This window comes from Gymnoscopelus braueri (assembly GCF_963280865.1).
Source record: "Gymnoscopelus braueri genome assembly, chromosome: 12".
NCBI classification, from domain to species: domain Eukaryota; kingdom Metazoa; phylum Chordata; class Actinopteri; order Myctophiformes; family Myctophidae; genus Gymnoscopelus; species Gymnoscopelus braueri.
The window spans coordinates 1,753,164-1,773,442 of record NC_137614.1 but is presented as its reverse complement, the minus strand read 5'-3'; positions in this window follow the sequence as shown (position 1 = coordinate 1,773,442).

The window sequence follows — 20,279 nt, the reverse complement described above, 5'->3', positions numbered from 1 at the left end:
GCTCAAAGACTTGTTTTGGGTTCACACTTAAAGCCGGGAGCTCCTTCTCCAGGACAAAGACCAGGATCTTAAAGGTTTAATGACATTCACTCTCACACAAGTCTTTGTCCTGGTCCTTCAAAAGTGTACAAAAAGTTTTAAGTGAAAATTCCATTCCAGTGATCAATGGCAGGTGTTTTTCTCTCACATTTCTAAAGCCTTTTCAACTGCAATGAAAAAAGAAATCTTTGCCTGCGGGTGTCGCTGGTGAGGGATTTTGCCTGTCAATCATCGCCTCTGCTCCGCCCCCCCCAAAGGAAAGGATAGGGGAGGGGAGGGGCGAGGAGGAGAGTGGGCGGGATTAATCGACAGTGACCTCACTGTCGAAGGGCCAAGCTCAGATTACTTTTCAGCCTAATTATTCAGAAAACCCCAGACCACAGAAAATCCACTGAATGTTCTAAGTTCAGGTTTTTTGGGTGTAATTGAGGTCATAAAACCCCAAATAAAACATTGAAAATAAAAAAAGTGAAAATGAATGTCATGATACCTTTAAAGGGTTGACTGATCAACACATCAATAGCAAATTCAAATTGAGGGGGTTGCCTGACTGTTAGTAACTGTCTTGGTATTTTCCACTAACTGCAAGCTCAGCTCCACCTAATTCTGTATCTCAGTATGGAATATGATTAATCATATTATCAACCGTTCCAGACCACGACTGGAGCAGCATCAAAATACAGACAGGAGGTCCCCCACGCGGGGACCTTTTAAACAAGCAACACACAGAAGCGTATAACTGTATATTTACTTGTGGCAACGAAAGAACAACCATGTGTTCTCCGTCATGGTGATTTCAGAGCAAATTCGACTATGTTAGCAGGCCCGTGGCCTTCAGGGAATTCACGGCTAATTTTTAGTCTAAGTCTGGTCACCATCCGTGAGTCCTTTAATAACTCGATCCTCTACCATAATACCTCGTCCCCGACTTAAGACAAATTATGGACCTGAGGATAACACGGTTATAAGAAAGGCAGGAGGCAGAGGGGCCCCCTACACTCACTGGCCAGCTTCAACAGAAACATCAACTTGACCTTCACTCAGTCAAGCGTCCCCACTGAAACAACCTATCTTACTCCTCTGACTAGAGAAATGCACTGAAGCTCATGCGTTATACCAACCCATTACATCCCCATGGCCTGCCACTCAGAACTTCACTCACTCTTGAGTCCAGTCACACATAGGGTTAATGAGCCGACACATGCAAACCATATCACTCTTTACGCCACCATGCCAACCCTCAGTACAACATCATAGCACACCACTATTGCAAAAACAACTCAATTCTCACAATTCATTGCATACCAAACATTGCACTACCAAAAGCATTCATTAACACATTACTCCCAACAGCTCTGCATCAAAACGTTGGCATCAAACTTTGCATCAGTTACAAATCTCTACCTGTATGGGGTGTGTATTGAATGTGTGTGTGTTGCCGTAGTGTGGAATTCTCATACTCACCGAGGGCGTGATGGTGTCCTTCAAAAGAAACCCCTAGTCTAATTTATCTTTATAACACTAACTCAGAAAATGAGGCTTTTTTTAAAGATTAAAAGCTTCCCTTTATTTGCTCAGTTCATAGTGGGATTACAGATGTGTATTTAACAATACAAAATACAAATACAAAATACCCATAGAAATGAAATCTAGTAATGTTTCATGTCTGTCTGGTCAGATTTACAAATGCCTTAATTTAGGCTTGTCCTAAACTAATTTATAATTTAGATTAAAAAGAGGAGGTTCCATTTAGATCTCATTCAGCCTGAAATACAGGCTAGTCTAAATTTGGTAATTCCAAAAACGTACAAATACTACTACCAAATAGGCTTAATCTCAAAATAGAGAAATTTACCCTTTTTAAATTTAAGTATTGTTTTACCTTCTTAATTTAAGTACCTTCCTAATTTAAGTAATTTTTTACCTTCTTAATTTAAGTAATTTTTTACCTTCCTCCATGTGGAGCCATGACTGCTTAACATCTGAGCAAGGTGCAAGAGAAGAAGCCCCAAAAACCTAAGAGCCCAAGGGGCCCAAAGGGGCCCCAACAGCCGTCCGCGTCCAAAACCTCCCAAGTCTCCCTCAGCCTCTGTCTCCCCAGCCTTTTTTGTGGTGCTCTTGTGAGCGCCCCTTTATACGGTAGTACGGTCTAAAGGAAGTTCTCCAGACATCAGTGTGTGTATGTGTGTGCACGTAGGTGTGCACGTAGGTGACTTTTCGAAAGTTAAGAAAGTCAGTGTGTGTGTATTTGCGTGCACATAGGCGTGCATGCCTATTCTTAGAAGTCAGACGCTATAGGTGATTCTCAGAAGTCAGTGTGTCTGTATGTGGGTGTATGTGTGACTTGTCCAACAGCTACCCACACACACAAAAAACGCTTACTTTGCACCTTGCACGACATTATCAGCATGGCCATATATGGGCATACTGAGGGGTTAAATGTCCCCCAAAATGTGTCTTATACCTGAGCATAATTCAGTAAATGCAATTATACTGCATATTATCAGCACTTATATATGATTAAACGAAATCATTAATAACATCAGATGATTTACACTTGCATGTGTGCATGTACTCTTTGACCTCACTGATCAGCCATAGATGCAGGCTGTATGTCACGTACGCAGTGAGTGCAGCTCACATACAGGAAATGCACATAAAGGAAATGCAGGCCTCTGCCTGCTGCAAGCCTTCGAGTGCACCTCAGCAGTCATTTCAACCAGTCATTATCATATTCTTTCTTTAGGCAAATCAAGTGATAACATAATTTAAAGCCTATATCCTAAAGTGAGCTGTTCAACATAAATTACGTTCTAATACATCTCCAGATGTTCAACACCCTCTCTCGTACATTTATGTTGAAAAAACTTAAAAGAACTTGAACAAAATACCCCAAAAAGTACAAATGAAAAGAAACAAATTATATAAAATATATCTGAAGTACCGCCAAAAGGGTAAATACAAGACTCCTTCAAATTGTTTAACAAAAATTCACCACCATTACAGAAATGGTAGCAAACAAAAGATAAACATCAGATAATATATTAACCAAAAATACAAATATCAACCCTTTGCATTTTTTTTTCTTTCATGGAACCCACATCAAAACAGAATGAAGTGACCCTCATCCAGACCCCCAGAGCAGTATAATCATTGTCCGTCTTCATCCAAACCAAGCCCATATCAGCCGCTTCAGTCCCATCGAACTGCATTTTAAGCCCAGGCAAAAGTCTCTTTTCCGTCTTCTCTTGTCCACTGTCCATATCAATCACAACAAAAGACCCATGCCTATACACCACACTAGTGATGACAGGTCCAGGTCTCACAGCGCTTTCCCAGGCCACCTCATGTGACCTTGCACTAATAACCAGTCACCCCCTTCTTTGGGAGCAAGTTCATGAGTTCAGTCTCATGGTCAGTAACCGGAAGTTTCCCGGTCACCCTCTCTTGATCTTCAGCAGCAAGGTCAACCAGTAATGCCACCAGCCACCAGACTCCGCGCAGTCTGTCGAAATCCAGTCTTCTCCTTTTTTTTTTTCCCAGTGTGTTGGCTAGACCAGGCACCACGGGAAGTACCATACAGGCATGTAGGAGGACCAGGACTAACAGTAGGGATATTTTCCTTTGCCAAAGGACCCTTGCTGAGGTAAGGTACTACCTCTCTACAGCCTGCGGTTGCAGTTTAACGTCATGCCCAAGACACCTGCGGTTGCAGTTTAATGTCGTACCCAGGACATCTGCGGTTGCAGTTTACTGTCGTACCCAGGACCACTGCGGTTGCAGTTTACTGTCGTACCCAGGACCACTGCGGTTGCAGTTTACTGTCGTACCCAGGACCATGTTTCTCACGTAGTGGATCAGCAGATCTTCATCGGACGATACCACAAAATTGGTCGGACAGGAAGAGTTCATCACCAGCGGGCAGCAGCCGGGCAGCAGTGTTCGGGCAGAACCCCTCACATAGATTGAGAGGAAGGTCTGGAGTGTTCACATTCGGTGGACTGTTCCAGGATTCGGGATCTGGCCTTGAACCTGCTCCTTGGGTCGTGGCGGGTCAGGTTCAGTCTGTAAAGTTGTGTCAATGCTCAAAGTAATAAAAAAATATTACATTCATAAGGGGTTGTCCAAGAAAAAGAAAATATTTCTAGTTCAAAAGAAAACAGGAAAAAGGACATGAAAATAATTAGCAATCAAAAATTCTAACTATAGTTCATGTCATGCCTGTGTTGTCAATCTACATGACTAACTTTTTTTTTTTTTTTTTTTTTTTTTTTTTTAATACAAAATAAATGGGGTGTTCAAGATCAAAAAAATGCTTCTGTAGCAGCAGTGTTCCTGCTACAACTCAGACATACAGTAATCAACTCACACAGAGATATCATACAATTATGTATACTGCCTATGGCAAGTATTTTCAGAAAAGCATATTGCTTTAAGGCTCCAGAGGTCATATATTTTCTGAAACCGTTATTCAGAGTGTGAATATGCAGTCTCAGAAATAAGTATCTGGAAATAAAGAATATGAAACTCACTTAGAGGATTAATTTGAGGATAGTCATCTGTCAACATAAGACCAAAAACTATTTTTGCTTAACAAATCTTACAAATTACTTTGTTGTAAGTTAATGAACGGTGATAAGTATACTATATATGTTGACCTGACATATTATACAGAACGGACCCAAATGTTCAACTTCAGATTTCTATGAAGCTATTATACTCAGTAATGGATAAACATGCCCTTGTTCAAAAAGTTATCTGTTAGAACAGTTAGGGCCCCATGGAATATAGAGCAGCTAAAAACTAGCAATGAAATCACTCAGTCTTCCTGAGTGGTGATTATTTTGTAAAATAAAATACAAATTAAAACTATGACAAAAAGCTCTGGGGCACATTAAAGGCACTCCAATTAGGACTGTCATACTCATAAAATCTAAGTGATTATTATTATTTTTTATTTATTTTTTAATAATCGCACAAATAATTTGGATTAACAATTTCATTGGGTTGCTGGTATTGACCACAACAATTTAATTTCTGACTGGCCTTTAGGCTTCATAAACAAAAGTTGCACTGGGCAGATATAACAAATATTTTTAATTATCAAATAACTGACACATTTAATAATGTGTATATTTCAGAATAGAATATAGTGGAAATAGCCGATCCACAAGATTGTAAGCTTGTAGATTTGCTCACCACTCCTCCTGAAAAGCAAAAATGTTATCAGGGAAAAAATGTATGCATTTTATGCAAAACAATGGTGATTAGCTTATCAGTTAATTGTGACAGGCTCAGTTTCAATAGGCTATTCCATGTTTCTAATCTGAGCCTTAAAGTCAATTCCTGCCCAAACAATTTGGAAAAAGTAAAAGTGATTTCACTGTCCAGCAAGGCTAAGAGTGCCTTTACTGGCTCCAATAATAGCCCTATAAACAGGCCTTTTCTTAATATATTCTTAGAAAAACTGTTGATTCAAGATGGAGCCACTATAGCCTCCCCCATCAATGGTCATATACAACCAGTGTCAGAGAGATGCATGTCAGGTTCTCCTAGACGACAGTCACGGAGAGGCCGACATCATCACTTCCTGTCCTCTTAACAAGTGTCAAAACATACCACAAGAGCTCATTTTCTAGTCCCTACATTTAGAACACAGTTCAATGCAAGGTACAGTGCTGTATCAAACCATGATTGCATGGAATGCACTGTCAGAACTGATGGTACAATTTTAAACAAAATCAAACTATAAGGTACAGCTGAAGTGTGAGATAAGACCCCTTTTCTTATGAGAGGAAAACAGACCTTTTGGGTCTGACCTCTATCTCTGGCAAATTGGTGAGAGTAAGCGTGCCGTAGGCAGACATTGTTTCTATAAATAGAACTGAGCATTTCTGTGAGTGTTTCCTGAACAGAGAGGCTCATAGTTTCAGTTACACTAGGCCCAAAATTCTCCCTTAGTGGGACATGCTTCTTTGCTGAAACTATCGATGACAGCAGAAATAAGCTTCTTCTTATTTTTTTTTCTTCTCTCATTTACCAGGCCATGACAGCACACAAAGGTGCACAAGTACACACACACTTGCAAAAAGTCTCCAAAATAATGTTCTACCCCCCTGATAATGTTTAGCATCTCTCTGAGGAGATCTAGTAAATATATCAGATAAATCATATATTCTTCCTGAACAACGTCTTATATAACATACACTTAAACAATTCTAAACAACTCAAGGGGCTTAGAATTTACTAAGCCAACAATAGAACGAGATAGGTCGTCCAATTATTATAATTTTTCTCAAGTATGGTTACTCAGTCTTACTGGAAACCAATCATACATATAGCTAAGATAACATGAGTGACGTTGTCACTGTTGTTAAGCATCTACATTTATCTCTCCCTCTCTGGCTCATATGAAGCCAGCTTACAGGGTCAGATTACTCATAACTATTTAGAACTATTTCTAAATAGTTCTATTAGTCCAATAGTCCTATTCCTTTGAGCTTGCACCCTATTGAGGCATCTAGCCTCTCCCTATTTTCGTCCCCCGGAAAGTAAAAAAGAATCCACACGGCTTTGTGAGGTATGTAAATAGTGTTCACAGGCGTCAGCCTCAGGTGAGATGGGATGAGGGGATGCTATTTTAGACCATTTCCCTAATTTTCCTAGAGTGTGTGCCCCCAAAACAGAGGGTGTTGGTCCAAAAAATTAGAATTTTTGTGGTCCAAAATTCACATTTTTATTTCTCCATTTAATTCACTCTTTACCTTTTATGTATTTTTAACAAATTAAATGTAATATGTTTTAGTGGTTCATCCCAACATGGGAGCATTTTAACATTTGTAATGTCTGCACTAAAGTGTTCTCCCACTTGTGCCTTTGCACAGTATTCTGAGTTATTCAGAAAAAGTTATTATTAAACCCATCCCCCCATCATACACATGCTGACACCCTGATCCCACTTGTGTTGTAAGTGTGTTTTAAGTGTAGGTATTAGGACCTGATTATCCGCCAAAAACCTGCGGATCTTCTCATGTCCCACATAACCTAACCCTTCGTGCACCTTGGTAACCACTAGATAGGCTTGCTCTAGGGGCACCTTGGTGAGTGCATTTTGTCCCGTCAATATTCCAGTAGGAATACCCGGGAGAACTTTGCCATACTAGGCCTGGCATGGGCCATAATATACTTCTATATACATGGAACATTCTATACACGCTGTTCTATGTCATTATATACACCTTAATCTAGTCACAGCACTTATAACAGCTTCAAGCTTTTCTTTATCTTGAAGGTCTGATTTCTCTACTTGCTCCTTTCTTAGGTTTCGGCATAAGCGGGCACCTCCCTATAACGGGAGAAAGCCTGCTCCCACTCTCCCGAGCTCCTAGCTCCCTGAGGGGCATTGGGAGAGGGTCTTTCTAAATCTTCATCTTGTATGGAGCCAAATTCGGTCTCTACCTCCTCGGCTCCATCATAGGTGTCCCCGTCAGCCATGTGCACGGTTCTTCCTTCCCTTCTATATATATATATATATGGGGTTGTCTATACACGCATATAATTCTGTCTCAATACACGTGTATAGCTCCACACATACAAATACTCCTTAATACATGTAATTTTATTTTCTATAAATACATGCCCTAGGCTTCCCCGTCAACCATGTGAACGGTTCTTCCTTATTTTATACACACATACAGGGTTTTCTATATACGCATATAAGTCTGTCTCAATACATGCATATGGTTCTACACATACATATACTCCTCCATGCATGTATTTTTCTATACATACATGTCCTAGGTTTCTCCGCCAACCATGTGCACGGGTCTTCCTAAGTATATATATGTATATATGTACGCCGATTTGGGGTCTGCCCACATATACACATATATATCTGCCGCTACAAAAATAATAAAACTTTTTGGTTAGGGTTTATGCCTTTTATGCAAACAGTATGCAATCGTCCCTTGGTTCCTAGATCTTTCTTTCCGCGCTGAGTGATCAATTCAACTAGATCGTCACCTCGTTCCACATCACGGTGCGGATATAAATGGTGCAGGACGGGGGAGTTTAGCCGCAATTAAACTCTTAGGGCTAAAACTCACCAAGCTTTTATTTCAACAACCTAGGCATCTACCACGCCTACGGGCAGCAACACATCTAATTTTCACTATTTCTACTCAAACGCAAAACCTCGTTTTGAGTATAATTTTCTGTCCAACTGGTCCAGGTTTAAACACTACAAACCACGTTTTCCTCCCATTTTAAACAGGCAATTTCCTCTCCAATAAGAGGAGTGGCTGGATTTTTAGAGGAGTTCTACTAGCCTTAGTTCTTGTAGGTACTGGTTCCTAAAAATTGAACAGAGCAAAAATTGTAGCATATCTCCATTAAGCCACTGTCATCTCCGCAGATGATTGTGAAATCACATGACAGTGTGCTACGCCTTTTGGCAAATTTCAATGTGTTACCTCAGCTTGAATTTCGCTGGTTATACATGACACTTTTTAACTTCAAAGGGGATTCGAAGTTTAACAGGATAAGCAAAACTATCTAATACCATAGAACAATAAAATGTTTAGTGGTTAGACACGCAATACTCATTTCCTGCCACCAGGTTGGGCGCCATATCAACCGTTCCAGACCACGACTGGAGCAGCATCAAAATACAGACAGGAGGTCCCCCACGCGGGGACCTTTTAAACAAGCAACACACAGAAGCGTATAACTGTATATTTACTTGTGGCAACGAAAGAACAACCATGTGTTCTCCGTCATGGTGATTTCAGAGCAAATTCGACTATGTTAGCAGGCCCGTGGCCTTCAGGGAATTCACGGCTAATTTTTAGTCTAAGTCTGGTCACCATCCGTGAGTCCTTTAATAACTCGATCCTCTACCATAATACCTCGTCCCCGACTTAAGACAAATTATGGACCTGAGGATAACACGGTTATAAGAAAGGCAGGAGGCAGAGGGGCCCCCTACACTCACTGGCCAGCTTCAACAGAAACATCAACTTGACCTTCACTCAGTCAAGCGTCCCCACTGAAACAACCTATCTTACTCCTCTGACTAGAGAAATGCACTGAAGCTCATGCGTTATACCAACCCATTACATCCCCATGGCCTGCCACTCAGAACTTCACTCACTCTTGAGTCCAGTCACACATAGGGTTAATGAGCCGACACATGCAAACCATATCACTCTTTACGCCACCATGCCAACCCTCAGTACAACATCATAGCACACCACTATTGCAAAAACAACTCAATTCTCACAATTCATTGCATACCAAACATTGCACTACCAAAAGCATTCATTAACACATTACTCCCAACAGCTCTGCATCAAAACGTTGGCATCAAACTTTGCATCAGTTACAAATCTCTACCTGTATGGGGTGTGTATTGAATGTGTGTGTGTTGCCGTAGTGTGGAATTCTCATACTCACCGAGGGCGTGATGGTGTCCTTCAAAAGAAACCCCTAGTCTAATTTATCTTTATAACACTAACTCAGAAAATGAGGCTTTTTTTAAAGATTAAAAGCTTCCCTTTATTTGCTCAGTTCATAGTGGGATTACAGATGTGTATTTAACAATACAAAATACAAATACAAAATACCCATAGAAATGAAATCTAGTAATGTTTCATGTCTGTCTGGTCAGATTTACAAATGCCTTAATTTAGGCTTGTCCTAAACTAATTTATAATTTAGATTAAAAAGAGGAGGTTCCATTTAGATCTCATTCAGCCTGAAATACAGGCTAGTCTAAATTTGGTAATTCCAAAAACGTACAAATACTACTACCAAATAGGCTTAATCTCAAAATAGAGAAATTTACCCTTTTTAAATTTAAGTATTGTTTTACCTTCTTAATTTAAGTACCTTCCTAATTTAAGTAATTTTTTACCTTCTTAATTTAAGTAATTTTTTACCTTCCTCCATGTGGAGCCATGACTGCTTAACATCTGAGCAAGGTGCAAGAGAAGAAGCCCCAAAAACCTAAGAGCCCAAGGGGCCCAAAGGGGCCCCAACAGCCGTCCGCGTCCAAAACCTCCCAAGTCTCCCTCAGCCTCTGTCTCCCCAGCCTTTTTTGTGGTGCTCTTGTGAGCGCCCCTTTATACGGTAGTACGGTCTAAAGGAAGTTCTCCAGACATCAGTGTGTGTATGTGTGTGCACGTAGGTGTGCACGTAGGTGACTTTTCGAAAGTTAAGAAAGTCAGTGTGTGTGTATTTGCGTGCACATAGGCGTGCATGCCTATTCTTAGAAGTCAGACGCTATAGGTGATTCTCAGAAGTCAGTGTGTCTGTATGTGGGTGTATGTGTGACTTGTCCAACAGCTACCCACACACACAAAAAACGCTTACTTTGCACCTTGCACGACATTATCAGCATGGCCATATATGGGCATACTGAGGGGTTAAATGTCCCCCAAAATGTGTCTTATACCTGAGCATAATTCAGTAAATGCAATTATACTGCATATTATCAGCACTTATATATGATTAAACGAAATCATTAATAACATCAGATGATTTACACTTGCATGTGTGCATGTACTCTTTGACCTCACTGATCAGCCATAGATGCAGGCTGTATGTCACGTACGCAGTGAGTGCAGCTCACATACAGGAAATGCACATAAAGGAAATGCAGGCCTCTGCCTGCTGCAAGCCTTCGAGTGCACCTCAGCAGTCATTTCAACCAGTCATTATCATATTCTTTCTTTAGGCAAATCAAGTGATAACATAATTTAAAGCCTATATCCTAAAGTGAGCTGTTCAACATAAATTACGTTCTAATACATCTCCAGATGTTCAACAATATGGAACTTATGTTTGAAAAGATACCTCATTCTCTATTCAAACTCTGCAGTATTATAGAATGAGTCTCCCTCTCCAATCATATCCACTTTATTTATAGAGCTCATTTAAAACAACAGGGTTGAACCTAAATACTAAAATAAGACTAAAAACAGAGTAAAACTATAAAAAGTGTAAAAACATAAGAAAAGGCTAAAACAAAAAAATTAAAAAGTGATAAATGACAGCAGAACCACACAATATAGAGACATAACTCTGTATGGGTTAAGATGACACTCCTAGTGATTATAACTAACCAGTGGTGTAAAGTAACCAAGTACATTTACCTAAACTTTAGTTACTAGTTACTTTGCAGATTTAGATTATTATCACAAAACATACATTAACCACTTCAACCCTACACAATGTGTCGCGATGCGACACATTGTGAGCTTGTAGATCTGCTATTTTCAAAAGATTTGTATACATTTTATATATTTAAAAACGTTTTAAATAGGACGTTCTGCATAATGAGTACTTTTACTTTTGTACTTTAAGTATATTTTTATACCAATACTTTCGTACTTTTACTCAAGTACATTTACTTAAGTAAAACATTTGAGTACTTTTTCCACCACTGAATAAGACTAAAAACAGAGTAAGGGCGCGCTCTCACCGCACTTTTATTTTACCTCTGGGGTAGAATCTGCCAATGCATTGTCAATGTAAATGCGTGGATTCACGCAAGAGCGGATTTTTCCGCTTGTCGCGCAGACCTTGCGTTTATCTGCTCTACACGACTTGTTCATTTGAAGCAGAAAACTGCTGGAGGCAGGAGCTGATTTTCTCCCTCTGTCCAATCGGGTGAGTTGAAGGCGGACCGTCATAAGACTCAGGAAGCACCATGGTGCTCAAGGCAGCAGGCGGTGCGGGCTACGGGGACGGTCTTGAATGTGAGTGACAGGTGCGTCACAGCGTTTTTTTTTATCCGCTGGCTGCAAAAAACTGTGGCCGCGCACAACCTGCGTTTAACAGCGGCCTGCCAACTTTTGGTGAGAGCGCGCCCTAAAACAACACAAAGTGTAAAAACAGAAGAAAAGGATAAAACACAAAATAGTGAATGTGAAAAGTGATAAATGACAGCAAAACCACACAATATAGAGACATAACTCTCAGTCTGGGTTAAAAGGACGCTCTCATAGTCATTATGGCATTGGCAAACAGAAAGGTCTTTTTAATTTAAAATTGCTAAGAGTGGCAGTGTAGTGAAAAAACAAACTCAATGGATTTTGTGTCCTCAATATTCTGAATGAGGAAAACAAGTCCTAAGGAATTGTAGGAGATCCTGATGTCAGGAGTCCACTAACTGTCGAAAAAAATATGAAATCCACACACCAGTACAATGCTCCCATTTGTGGAATTTATTGAAACGATTTGAGCCTTAAAGGGATAGTTCACCCACTTTTAGGCGACCGTTTCATCATTGGCTGTCCTTTAAGCCAATGGGGAGACGGGCGTCCTCCCATGCTATGGGATCATTGCCGTCGCCACCAAACAAACTATTACCAAAAAAAGTGTGGTCGTCACCACCAAACAAACTATAAAAATAAACTGTGTGGTCGTCGCCTCCAACAGTGATTTGTTACTCCGCGAGCGAAAGGGTACAGGACCACGGGTCCATTTGGTTCCATGCGGGGATGCTGGAGAGAGCAACCTGGTATTAATATGACTGCGTCATTATTTCTTGTTTTCTATCGATTAGTCACCCCATGGAGACTTGATTTCATTTTCTTTTGTTGCATTCCTAAGCCAATAATTTGATGACCAGCGGACCGGTAAGCAGTTCTGGTAGGAGAAGAAAGGAGACTGTGTGTGTGTGTGTGTGTGTGTGTGTGTGTGTGTGTGCGCGCGTGTGCTTCTATCTACACACGCGCACACCTTTATTAAGGCAGGACCTTTACATGACCATTATATTTGTACATGTCAAAAGGATAAAACAAAACAAAAAAGCTTATTACGGGGCCAGGCTGCCAGCATGGCTCCGTTTTGATATTGGCATTATATTTCTTCTTCTGCCACTTTTCGCAGTTCTGGCTGAACCGTGCATACGCTTTTTACGAAACTCGGCCATATGATAGATGGTCATGAAAAACTATCAAGAAATAAATCTCACAATATTTCGTCACTCAATTGAAAATGCCAACTTTGAACAGGTACAACTCATGCCCTGTTTGACCTACAGCCATAAAACTTCAATACACACATGCGTCTACTCATGATGAACAACTTTCACACTCTGACTTTTGACCTCTGACCTTTAGATCTCCCACCATTTTGAATTATATGAAAAACAGTTCAAACCTATCTCCTCCTGGGATTTTTGAGTAATCTGCACGAAACGTTTTACACATGAACTTTGGACCTATGCCGACAAAGCGTTGGGGGCAGATTTTTTCCAAGTGAAACAATGAAACTTTAATGAGCCAATGAATATCGCAGTTTTATGACAATTATTCATCTGCCCCTAACACATACATGCAGACTCACATTTCTTTGAAAATTTGCAGTAATGTAGAGGGTCATTCCAAATATCACTGAAACCAATCTTACTCCAATTGGTCAAACGGGGGCGCTATAGCATTTTTTTTAAAATGCAAACTTTAAACAGGCAAAAGTCATGCCTCGTTTGGCCGACAGCCATTAAACCTGCTTACACATGTGCCTTGACTCATGAGGAACACATGTATCATGTTGACCAGTAAGCTCCGCCCTTAGATTGTCCGCAATTTTGAGCAGTTTGAAAAACACTTAAACCCAGGATATTTGCGTGAAAATGTATCATCTGTGTGATCTCCTTTTTCACAGGTTCTTGTCTGTTGGTCCAATGGCTTCTTGCTTAATGGTGTGCCTTACAACCTTGAGGTCGCCAGTTCAAGCTTCACTTGATGCAGGCTTCATTAAAGTTGCATTGCATACAACATGATTGTGTCAATTACTGCATGTGGAAGTGTTAAAAAAAACAAAAACCTGAAATGCTTATTTGAGAGTATGTTTTTTCAATGTATGACATACTTCATTCTGAAAATAGCCAATCTACAATCTCAAAACGTTTCTGATAGCAACGTGTTTCTGAGCTTGTAGATCGGCTGCTTTCACTGGTTTCGGTTTCGAGGTTACAGTTTCTCTATTGGTAAATGGTTTGTGAACGAGTAATCTTAGTGTTAGTGAAACAGGGGCTTGGTTCATGACAGAAGGCAAAAGTTTATGATCTTCAACAGACAACTTCAGCCTGGATGAAGCTATAGCACTACAGGTAGTGTCTCAGCCTGTGAGTCCGAAGGTCGAGAGGTTGATTCCTGTCAATGGCAATAGGTTGAGGTGTCCATGAGTGAGGTTCTTTACTAGGTTTATTTTTCTTTGTGCTATTATTGCACTTTGCTTTTTGCGCTTCATTCTTGGCCCTGCTTATCGCCGTCTGTCTGTCTGTCTCTATCACTTTGTCTGTCTGTCTGTCTGTCTCTCTGTGTCTCTCACTCTGTCTGTCTGTCTAAATTCTTGGTCTCTCTCTCTCTCTCTCTCTCTCTCTCTCTCTCTCTCTCTCTCTCTCCCCCCCCCCCCCCCCCCCCACTGGCCCCGTATTATCGCTATATTTTCCATTGTTTTTCATTTGAATGCATACGGAAAAATAAACTCTATGATAAATACATTGATACGATTTCAACATACTAGACAGAGTAAAATGCCAAAGAACTAAGTGTCCTTTAAAAGGAAAACCTGAAATTATCACATGACATTTTGGAGATCTCCGATCGTCTGGCTACACAAGACTAGGAGCTTTGTAGATCTGCTTTTCACATGTTCAAATATAATTAAAAAAAAATAGCAACAACAAAAAAGACGCTGTTTGTCATACAGGGAAGTACATTATAGCTTTACTAGTAGTGTCTCTATTCTGCCGGCAAACATTCACAACACGTTACAAAGCAACATGTTGGGGGGGGGGGGGGGGGGGAGTGCAGGTGATCCTTAAAGGGGGACGTCACCCATTTTCAACCTTTCTTCATATAAGTAGTCCTAACTATTGCGTATTATAAGAAGGCACCATTTCTGTCTACTCACTCTGAGGAGGGCTGTGGACAATTAAGACGCCTGTCTGCCAGTGTCGGTCATCGGTAAGCAGGTTTGGTAATTATCAATCTGGGAACCCATCGTCAAAGAAAAAGGAAAAAACAGCGCCCTCTGCTGTTTTTTTTCCTTTGAATTTGACTCTGGGGGGACCGACCAATAGAAGGTTGATAACAGGATGTTGGCCCGTTTGGTCCGCCCTCAGCCCTACTCTTTCGGTGGGGCGCCTATGTTTTCTAACAACATTTCTCTCACGGAACACTAACAACATTTCTCTCACTGAACAGGGATCGTTTTGGTTATAAGCCCACTTGTTTCTATAACTGAAGAACAAGTTAAAATGTTACAAACTTTCCGTGGTGTTGTCGGCTCCGAGGACGCCATTGTTGAATGAGTTTGGGTTTGTTTCCAGTGGGAACACATTAGAAAGCGAACGCACAGATGTAAATCCCGCCCACTACATTTGATTGGGTAAAGCGCGGCTTGCTTCCTGATCTAAGGCCCGCCCACTTGTAGGCCAATGTTCACACGTTCTAAGTGGCCCTCCCGACAGATGCAGTAGCGCAGCTCGGAATCTGTTCTTGAGACATTAGGTAATTACTAACAAGATTTTCAGATTTTTTTGCTTTGTTTTTATTAAAGCAAGAATAATGTCTTATTGTCTTCTATTTCAGCATGCTAACCTTTCAGGAAGAGAAAGGCTGTAGTTGATGGTTGCTTGGAATCCGCATGATGTCATTGGTGGCCAGGATTCTGCACTGACCACAGCCGGCCCACCCATGAGACACAGTGAGTACACGGAAATGGTGCCGTCTTATAATAAGCATTAGTGAGGACCAATTATTATTAAGATAAGGTTGAAAATGGGTGAAGTGGTCCTTTAATTGGTTTAAAGCTCCCTCTTTGTTAGAACAGGCTTCCTCTCCTGTTTCTTCTTCTCACTCTTCCTTCCATCAGCTTGCTGCACCCACCTCACTTTGATGTCTGCTGGCGCCCCCTGGTGGTCCTTCATGTTCTGCTTCAACTGAAACACACAAAGCAGAATGATTCTCATTAGTTAATATAACAATATAACAATATTGTCAGCACTGTTTGTTGAGCTGACGGTGCCATGGGAGGAGGGACTGGACGCTGCCTACGAAAAAAGGATGGGAAGATACGCAGAACTGGTTGCAGAGTGCCGGGAAAGTGTATGGAATGTACCCAGAGGAGGTGGGAGGAGCTAGAGGATGTACCCGGTGGAGGTGGGAGGAGCTAGAGGATGTACCCGGTGGAGGTGGGAGGAGATAGAGGATGTACTCGGTGGAGGTGGGAGGAGCTAGAGGCTTCGTTGGCAGCTCAAACATCACGCCTGCTCAAGGACCTGGGGCTACAGGGAGCCAGACTCTGCAAAGCCACCAAAGAACTCTCGGAAAAAAGCTGAGAAAGCAAGCCACTGGCTCTGGCTGAGACGAGAGACAAAGCTTGGGGAGTAACATAAATAAGTTGATCTGTGTCAGTCAGGGAGACGTCCCTGTTCACTGGCCCGCCACCAGGAGATGTTCTGGGATAAGGGGCCAAACATCTATAAGTGGCGGTCCCCAGCTGGTGACCCATGCAGCAAAAGAATAATTTGGTGTGCGAGCTAGGGAAGAAGATGCCCCTGCCATGCATAGTCCACCATGGGCACCGTGAGAGGAGCGGCAGGCCTAAGGTCTTCTAGCAGGAAGACCATCCCTCTGTATAGAATAATGTAGGGGGTTTGTCTACATTATTGGTCAGACATTGAAGCTCATGCTGCCTGCAGTAGAATCATCATCTACAATTGGCGCCACTGAACAGCTCAGCAAACCAGAATATGTAAATGATTTAACATGCATATTAATGAGTTGCAAAGGATAGAGTACAATTATTATTTAAACGAGCACTTCGCCCATTTTCAACCTCATCTTCGAATATTTGGTCCTCACTAAAGCTCATTATAAGATGGAACCATTTCTGTCTAGTCACTCTGTCTCAGAGGAGGGCTGTGGACAGGTCAGAAACCTGCCCAGTGCCTACTTTGTACCAATGACAAATAGAGCATTGTTCTTTCATTAATAAAAGATTGAAACAAAACAAAAAGTTTGAATTCTTGTTTGAAATGACCAAACCTGCCTGTCGATGATGTCATTGGTAGGCAGGTTTCTGAGCTGTCCACAGCCCTCCTCTGAGACACAAAGAGTGAGTGGACATAAATGGTTCAATCTCATAATGAGCATTAGTGAGGACCAAGTATATGAGCATAAGGTTAAACATTGGTTAAACATGCTCCTTTAATTATTAATACAGTTTGATCATACCTGCTCCAAGATGGCTTCCGCTACTGCAGGGTAGTTCATATCCAGTGCGGAGTTTATGGCCAGTTTCACTCTCAACACTTGTTTCTTCATGGCAGCTTTGAAAAGAAACATTAGATGTTTGTTTCGTTGACTAGATTTCAGATACTAATCAATATTCTTCACAGTATAATTAAGGGAAGGGAAATTTTATGAAAAATATTTCTATTGCTGGCTGGGGATTGGGGGTAGTTTTTGACTGATTGTTTTTGTCCCAAATACAGTCCAGTAGAATTTTCATTCAGGGCCCCCAAAAACCTTGGGCTTTGAACTGCAGCACTTTAATAGCCAAAGTAACCGTGAGTTATCAGTTATCACTTATCGCTGTAGTAGATGAAGGAACGTTTGTCGTTACAATCCGTGTCTGCCCATTTGGACCTTGTCTGAAAAAGCAGGGTGACACATGGCTCCGTCACTCCACCATCTGGATCAGATGTTTTCCAGTCCCTGAATGAGGAGCTGCTCCCATCGGACCACTTCCAGGAGTCTCGGTACAGGCCGATCCAGTGGTTCTCTCCAGGGTTCATGAGCTTCTGGATCTCCTGGTTCTCAGCCCGGTTCCTCACACTGGCCAGGTCTGTGTGGTTCTCCCTGCACTCCCTCTGAGCCTCGGACCATGATGTATTTCCTTTTCGTCTCTGAAAATAAACTACAGTGAGTTCCTGTACAGAATGAACACGCAATGGCAGTTTATTTATGAATTATTTAATTTATTTTTCATTAGGTTATTGACCTGAAAAGTTTTTTTTTTTTTATCTCATACCCCAATCCTCTGTGTTAATTTAACTCTGAGAGTGTACAAATGGAACCAAATGGACCCTTACAGGTCCATTTGGTTCCATTTGTACACACTCACGTATCGAGTGTCGACATCGATTCTGGAGCATCTCGAGTATCAAGTATCAAAACCCTATTTGATGGTCATTGTCAAATGTTATGGTAAAAGTTGCGATTCTACAACAAACAGTGACATTTGTAGCGTATACTTGAAATGTAGGTAGTTTTAGGTCGTTTAGGTTTCCTCCCGGGCTTACTGGGAGTGTTTGTGCAAAGCTTCACACTGATCGGTCCAGCGTTGCCCAAGATAGCTACAGATAGACAGACAGACAGACAGACAGACAGACAGACAGACAGACAGACAGACAGACATGGACACACGAGCGGTCAGGGGCAAAAACAGTTCCTGCCTGGTGGAGCTAATAAACACATCTCACTTGTGTCGTTGAAGCATATTGCATATAAGCGTTTTTTACAGAGTTCATCTCTCCATCCACCATTAGCAAGCATGGCGGCACAAAGTCCATTATGACGGTCTGGTTTTCTGGGAGCCCAGTTCCTGAACGTGTGTTCCTCTGCATCGTTGTAGAAGCGTTCATCTGCAGACCATCTCCAGTGTTATATCCACATAATAAGGCACGCTACTAGAAGGGTGAGCTTTAGGTCCTTCTTTACTGGGTAACAAACATGTACGCTGGCAACGCACGTTACAAGCCGGTACAACCACAGAGCAGTAACACTTTACGGCCGCATAGCTTTACGTCCTAACAGTCGTACATTTCCCTAGTGTCGTAAACACAACGGTACACTCATACACAACATTTCCCCCCCCCATAGAAAACCATGAAACACAACCCACCCCCCCAATGTCTTATGCATTCAGAAATTGGTAACATAGTCCTTGAGGTAATCTGGTCGAGCCCGGTCTCGAACTGGCCGTGCCACGGGCACCCCCGGGTGGTCATTAGGTGCCGGAGGACGCACCACCACCGGGTGGTCATCAGGTGCCACAGGGCGCACCGGGGGCAAGTCCATATCACCTGCTGTAAACTCAAAGTCAGTATTAGCCCACATACCTGCGGCAGCAGGCGGTGTCACAGGCACGGGAGCCTCCGGCCCCACGACAGCAGGCTGCCGAATGCGGCTGGCATGCCAGCGTGACCCATCGGACAGGCGGAAAGTGGCAGACCCCAGCTGGTCGGTTATCTGCATAGGCGTGGACCAGAAAGACTGCAGCTTGTGGCCCCTGTGAGGGCGGCGGACGCGGACCCAGTCCAGGGCCGCGAACGATGGAGTCTTCACCCTCCGTGTCCTGTCGAAACACTGCTTCATCTCAAGGTGGCACCATCACGGAAGCCCTCAGTCGATCCAAAGGCAGCTGCAGCTCCCGTCCCAACATGAGGAATGCTGGGGAGCAACCGGTAGTGGAATGCTGTGAGGCTCTGTAGTGCAGAGGTAGGGCCGGTTTTGCCACTGAGAAGGCAAGCTGTACAGTCCCTCACTAAGGCCTCGATGTCTCTGTCAATGCCAGGCCACCACACCAGGTCACGACAGCGCTGCTTCACCCTCACGATGCCCAGATGACCCTTGTGGGCCATGGTCGCAGGGAGTCAGGCACCACGGTGCAGAGGCAGCGGGCTATGCAGACGTCGTTCCAGCAGGACAGCTCGTCCTTGGCCCGGTGAAAGGGAACCAGCTGGTCTGGGACCTTCGCGGGCCACCCCGAGCGGATAAAAGTGCGGAGCTGGGAGAGCACCGGGTCCTGTTCCGAGGCTGTCTTGAGCTCTTGGAGTGAGACTGTAGGCTGGAGTGGAGAGTGGAGCATCTGGATGAGGCCCTGCTCAGTGGAGTCAGGACCAGGATCTGGAGAAGGGCCGGGGGTTGCCCGTGACAGTAGGTCTGCTACTACGTTGTCACGACCTGGAGTGAATTGCAGGCTGAAGTTATACTGCTGGAGCCGCTCCGACCAGCGATGGATCCTGAGTGGCCTATGCCCTGTGCCAGACGTTGCGAGCAGAGCCGTGAGGGCCTGGTGATCCGTCCGCAGTGTGAAGGAACGGCCATACAAGTACATATGCCAATGCTCGCTCGCCCAGATGCAAGCCAAGGCCTCCCGTTCCCCCACTGAGTACTTTTGTTCTGCTGAGTTTAGAGCCCGAGAGGCAAAAGCGATGG